The 6,548-nt window shown below is 46.2% G+C and overlaps 1 protein-coding gene across 2 annotated transcripts in view; it reads right to left on the bottom strand.

Annotated features, from left to right (window-relative positions):
• Positions 1-1,752, bottom strand: part of LOC308382950 (nuclear receptor subfamily 2 group F member 6-like) — an 11,434-nt gene extending 9,682 nt beyond the window's left edge. For both annotated transcript variants that reach the window (XM_080860502.1, XM_080860503.1), the window contains exon 1: positions 1-1,752. This exon is cut by the window's left edge and continues 551 nt beyond it. The gene's annotated coding sequence lies outside the window, so the exon portion shown is untranslated.
• Between the last annotated feature and the right edge of the window lie 4,796 nt (positions 1,753-6,548).

The following is a 6,548-nucleotide window of genomic DNA, read 5'->3' as shown; positions in this document are numbered from 1 at the left end:
ATGCACAGCTCCCCTGGAGAGCACGGTTCCACTGCACCAATGCTCTGTTTTTTTTGCTGTCACACTCCTCCTTCTGCTTCCCCTTTCTTCTTCGTCCACTTCGTCTCTTCTCTCCTGCAGTCCATTCAGCCTTGTAAACCCCTCACTCCTGTTTAGTCCACACGGCAAAAAAAAGAAAATCCCAAAACAAACTTCTCATTTGCCAGCGATCTGGTTCAGAGTTCAGGAAAGACAGAAAAAAGATGAGGGGGTTCTGTCTGTCCCCCTTTTTTCACAGGAAACAATAAATTACACTCGGATGCTCATACTCTCTTAGAGGAGGGGGAAAAAAAGACTCATGCTACCCTCCCCTCCTCTGACGCGCCACACGGTAGTGAGAGGGGGCAAAAAACACACACACACACACACACACACAGAGCCCCTCTCAAGCTGTTGAGAAATACCAGAGAGCACTTGGTTTCTCCACTGCTCCTATTATGCCTGAGCAAAAAGCAGGAGTGTGAGCTTTACCTGCAAACACACGCTGCCCTGCCCTCAGTCCTAACCACTCCACAACTAGTCCAACCAGTTTTGTTTCTCTGAGCTGCACAGAGTGTGTTTTCAATCAAACTGACAGCGGTGTGTCTCAGAGCAGGCTTCGCCCTAAAAATATTCACAGCAGGTTTGGGAAAGCTGCTGAAGTCCAACCAGTTTGGATTTGTCAGTGGCTGACAACTCGAACAAACAGGAGGGACCTTCCAGATAGCAGCCTGTTTTGTTTTTCCTCAATGGCTTACTTGGTGTTGATTGCCAGTGCTCCTCTTGACCCAGAAAGTAGGACTGGACTGGGTAGACATGCTTGAATCCTGAGGTAAAACTTGTGTCTCACCCTCTGAAGGGGTTTCTATATTTCCCCCCGAATGAGCAGAAAACGAGCCAGGCAATCTGTGCCGATATCCAGCTCCAGCCTGTTTGCGTGGGTTTCTCAGGGAAAGGAATGCTCGCCTGCCCAGGATAATGATAAACAGAGTTCTCCCTGTGCTGTGGCTCTCCCTTTGGCTGCCTTTAAAGGATCAAAGTTCAAGGAAGTCCCCCTCCTCTCTCTCCCTCTCTTACTCACTCTCTCTCTCGCTCTGCCTCTCTCACTTACTAACTCTATCTCTCTCTTTATCTGTTGATCTCACTCATACACACAAACATACACATGGACTGCAAGCACTAGCACATACACACAGTCATACACTCTCACGCGTTTGTTGTCAAAACGTGTCCGGTGTCCCGCTGTCTCCGTGTCCAGCAGTGCCTGCAGGGTTTTCAGAGCAGACCAGGGGAATCAGGAGCAGGAGAGGGAGAGGGATGCCAGCCAGCCGCCCTGAGCCGTCGCGGAATGTGAGCTTTTAGCTCAGCCGTCTCTGCCTCTGTCTCTCTCTCTCTCTCTGTCTCTCTCTCTCTCTCTCTCCGTCTCTCTCTCCGTCTCTTCCTCTTGCTCTCTGCCTGCTTGGTTTTGTCAGCGCTTGCCCATCCAGCAGTAACGGCTTCAGTCCAAGGGCTCCTCCGCATTCCCTGGGAAAGTCTTGAGCTAAAATGGTTGGTGGCAGCTCCTTCTGTCTCTCTCTCTTTCTCCGGCTCCCTCCTTTCTTCTCTCTCTCTCTTCTCTGTTGTCAGAGAGAGCAAGCAAGGAGACCCTGCTCACTAGCCAGATTCTCAGCTTATGTTAAGCAAACGTTCCCTCTCTCTCTGTGTGTGTGTGTGTGTATGTGTGTCTCGCTCCCTCTCTCCTTGGCCAGTGAGTGTGTAGGAGAGGGTGAGAGCGTGTGTCTGTGTGCTCAGGGATTTGACACTGCTATTCAAGCCCTCCGGTTGCCATGGCAGCCGCTGCCTTATATGGACATTAGAGTCAAAGAGCAGAGAGTGGGCCATGGAGTAGTGGCAGAGGGCTGCACATACACACACACGCACACAGACACACACACACACACACACACACACACACACACACACACACACACACAAACACACACACACACACACACACACACACACACACAAACACACATACACACACACAGAAAGAATGTGCTGCTGCCTGGCTTCCCTAAGCCCTGACCCCCCAGGCCTGCCTCCTAGCGTGGGGGGAGTTAACCCCCGCACTCCCACATGAGCACACAAAGGACTGGTGGACCAACAACCCCAGCATACCGCTGTCACGCTGTTAGAGACACTTAGTTACACACAGTCAGACAACACACAAACACACTAACGCATGAAAACACAGCCACACACACAGAAACACATGCATGCACACGCACCCTCGCACACAGACAGAGAGAGACAGACAGACAGACAGACACACACACACACACACACACACACACACACACACACACACACACACAGATAAATTATATTTTTTTCTCTTACATGCTTTATGGTCATGTCAGTGACATGCTGTAGTAACAAATTACCCTCTGAAGGTATTCTGTGCATAACAACTCTGATTTGTGTGCTATGCACCAGGCACACGAGTTCACAACCACCACCACCACAACCAGTTACACCACACCAAATTGGGGAATGAACTGCGTGGCTCCATTTCTCAGAATACAGCCTCCCTTTCCAGGACATAGTCAATCATGTCTTCATCAACAAAGTCTAAAATTTCAGCACAGATATTTTTTATAAAATCAAACAAAAGCTTTGAAGCATTAACATCTTGCCTTCTCTTGAAGCAAAGCATTAAGCAGTGCCTACTCTTTAACTTCTTCCCACAGTCTAGTATGGTTGTGTGCATCAATGTAGCTCAAGAGGACATTATTCCATATTGACCAAACGACCCAGTCAAGTACTACACTTAGCTTATTACATTGGACACAATCACAGGATATGATAGAGGATACGAAAAAGAACATCCCATCATCAATAAACTCTTTTGATTAGAGTTAGGGGGATGGAGGCTGACCTAAGCTGAATTACACTAAAGCTGTTTCAATTAAGGCTACAACAGGAGCATATGGAGGTGGATATGCAGGAAGGGAGTCAACATCAGTGTGGCATTGCATACTGAGCTGGTGTGTGCTGTTGTCTGAACCACCTTTCACACTTGCAAAGGTAAATATGGACACAAATTGATCCATTTACAGAAGCATGCTGAATTAAACCTCTGGTCAATGCTAAAGGTGTGTGTTATATCCTTTTAGAAGAGAGGAGATTAGATGGGAATTTGTTGGCCTGCAGTGGGGAGTGGTGTGTCGAGGTGTCTGTTTACCACAGATCACTCTTGTTTGTTTTCCTTGGCTTGCCTTCCTATTGCTGGAGGTGTGTGTGTGTGTGTGTGTGTGTGTGTGTGTGTGTGTGTGTGTGTGTGTGTGTGTGTGTGTGTGTGTGTGTGTGTGTGTGTGTGTGTCTGTGTCTGTGTCTGTGTGTGAGTAAAGGTGTGAAAATCGATGTCTGTTTTCTTTGCATCCTGTGTCTGTGTGCATTTGTGTGTGTCTGGGTTTCCATGTCATGTCTATGCAACAGAAACATATCTCTGTATTGGTACATCATGCATGTTTATAGTAAATGTTAATCTGTGAGAGTATGTATGTGTAAATGGGTGTAATTGTATGTTTTTTTCTGTGAATACATGTGTGTGCATTAGTGTATGTGATAGCAGAGTAGCTACGCTGCTCTCTCAGTTCCAGCTAAGGAATGAGGCTGGATCTGAGTATGCTGTGCTGTACCTGCGATTAGCGTGTTCTCTTTGCGGTCGGAAGACCTGGTTCACACACTGCCGCAGTAAGTGTGTCACTCCTCGTCTTCCCCTCGTCTGACCCTCGCCTGACCCCCGCAAAATACATGACGCTGACCTAATGAGCTCAAACTGTTTGCCGCCACATCGCTGCCAATGGCCATGACAACTACCTACTTATACAAATGGGATTTTAGTCCCTCAGCCACAACTTGCACTCAAGAGCTTTACTAAGGCAAGAGACTTTGGTTCATGTATCAGCTCGAGAAAAAGGGTCAACAAACCCACTGTATGCTATGACCTCCTGTCCTCTCAACATGTTTGCACTAAAACTTGATCACATTTCTAAAGCACTCATATACTCAGTTCATGTGTTGTAGGGTTGTACCAACAACCTTTGTTACCTTTGTTTGATATACGGACAGATATAGATATATACGCCGCACTGTCCCTTGCTTCTCAGATATAGCCTGTAAATAGCAATACAATGGGGAGTTTTACACATCTAAATACACTAGTGGATATGGTGTGAAGGACTGGCTATTTGTATTTTAAGTCAAGGTATATTGTCTTCTTAGACCCTCTCAGGTCTTTATCAGATGCTCTTTGAATCTCTATCTAATCTAGTAACAGCACACCCCTCCCCTGCCCTTCAGCTTCATGACAACACAGTGGAATCTGATCCCAGTTAGCCTCGAGGCCAGTGTTGTGTTGGTGGCTAAGGTTCCACTGTTCATTTTGTAAACACAGCAGGAGACAGATCAAACTTAAATTAGCTTTAAAAAAACGTTTGGTGGGAGGGGCTTAAGTTGGTTAAAAACAGTTGGTTAAAAACATGAAACACACTCCACAAGCTTCAACTGGTTGATACGTTCAATTGTTGATTAACGTTTCTTCGTGTTGGGACCTACCGTGCATTTGTAAAACTCCATGATGATAACCAAAGCCCATAAGCTGTGAACATCGGAGAGAAAAGGCAGCAGTAGGAAGGAGTATGTGTTTACCCTGTGGTTATTGGAGTGCTCTGTTTGAGCATGCTTTGGCCTTGTGGCATGTTATCTCTGCTGGCCTCTGCTTTGTTTGCCCTTAACACATCCTTCACTAACCTTAACCCAAGACTCTCTGGCTTTAGGGCATTAGGGCAATCTATGACCTTTGCAATGTACCTTTTCTTTCAGATGGGTGTCTGCTATCTTGTGTAGCCTACGATGGTAATATTGTGCTATACAGAATTATATATAAAAAAAACGTTGATTACTTTGAGGTTAGAAAAGATAATCGTTGAAGGAAACACAGCATTCACTTGAAATGGAGGAACTGCTTCAGAATCATTCAAAAACGTCCACATGCCTTGTTCCCACCAAATGTGACCAGAGAACACAAAATGTCTCTCTCTCTCACTCTCCCTCTCTCTCTCTTGCTGTGGGAAAGACAATATTGATCGCCTTTGTCCAGTCCCTTCTCTGACTTGGAGTTGCCCGGCAGATGTTTGTCTTTGGCAGGTCTTCTCAGCGCTGTTTATTTTCTGCCTCTCTTTCATTCTCCAGGGGTCAAAGGCCCGGCAGGCTCTAGAGGAGGAGGCTCCCCCTCACGGATCAAAGGCCAGCGCTCTGCTAATGGACATATCTGCCGGCCATGTGTCCCTAACCCAACACCCCCCACACCCACCCACACACACACACACACACACACACAAACACACACGCACACACACACACACACACACACACATACACACTCACACACAAAGCAATGCCAGACCACAACATGGTTAAACTTTAAACCCACTAGAGTGACATTCCTTCACACCTCAAGTGATATGGCCCTCCATGGTCTGCTGACCGCTGCTATTGCTCAATCTTTCTATTGCTCTCTCTCCTGCCTCCCGCCCTACCGTCCACTCCCTATCCCCCCATCTCTTCACAAATATACCTGCCTTTCTGAAACGCTCTACTGATTCCTTTTTACAGCTCAATCTCTGATCCCTCCCTCCCTTTCTTTCCTTTCCCTTGTGCACCTTTTCACTACCTTGTGTAAGGATGGTCTCTTACAGCTTGCATTTCTAAGGCAGGAGGAGGAGATGTGAGAAGATCGATGACTACATCGGAAGTCTTCAGTCTATATATTTGCCCCTACCCTTAAACTTTGTGTCAGAATGGGCTGACCTAGCCCAGAAAACTAAGCCCATGAGTTCAGCAGTCAGTAGTGTACAGCTGAGTTCAATGCTGTGACACTATGAAACAAGTCCATCACTGAGGAATTGGCTTAAAGTTTTGCGAGTGAATGGAGGCTAAGCCTGTGTCTGATGTCATGCTTCCCACGGTAATCAGGGATAAAAGTTTGAATTTCCACTGCACTGGCACAACAAACGCGTCACATTTGCAAAACATTGCATTATAATGCAAGCAAAAAGTAATTAGCTTCTCTGTAGCTCCATACACTCAACTAAAGAGGAACTCCTAGACTACTGATTGGAAAGCAAAGCTTGAACCAACATGGTATTTCATTGGAACCTGAGATTTGAGAGAACTGAGATAAAAACCAACAAAACTGTTTTAGGGGAAGAGAGAATATTATTTCTTTTCTTGATTGTAAACATAACCTGTGGGTTTCCAGTGGGCAATCTCTCCATCTTTCAGGTCTCTTCAGAGTCTCCACATACATTTCAGTTATCTTCTGCATCGGTCCCTCCACCTCAATTCTTGGTGATTCTAATATGAAGCCATCATCAGTAGGAAGTTGTCGTGAATGAGGAAAGGCCATTCGATTCTGTCCTATAGTGGCTGACAGAGCTCAATTAAGACATCTCATTGGATAAACGGATTACTTTGTCTCCTGA

The sequence above is a fragment of the Sprattus sprattus genome, assembly GCF_963457725.1.
Source record: "Sprattus sprattus genome assembly, chromosome: 2".
Taxonomy (NCBI): Eukaryota; Metazoa; Chordata; class Actinopteri; order Clupeiformes; family Clupeidae; genus Sprattus; species Sprattus sprattus.
Note: the sequence above shows the minus strand (reverse complement) of the source record. Positions and strands in the feature narration are given on the sequence as shown.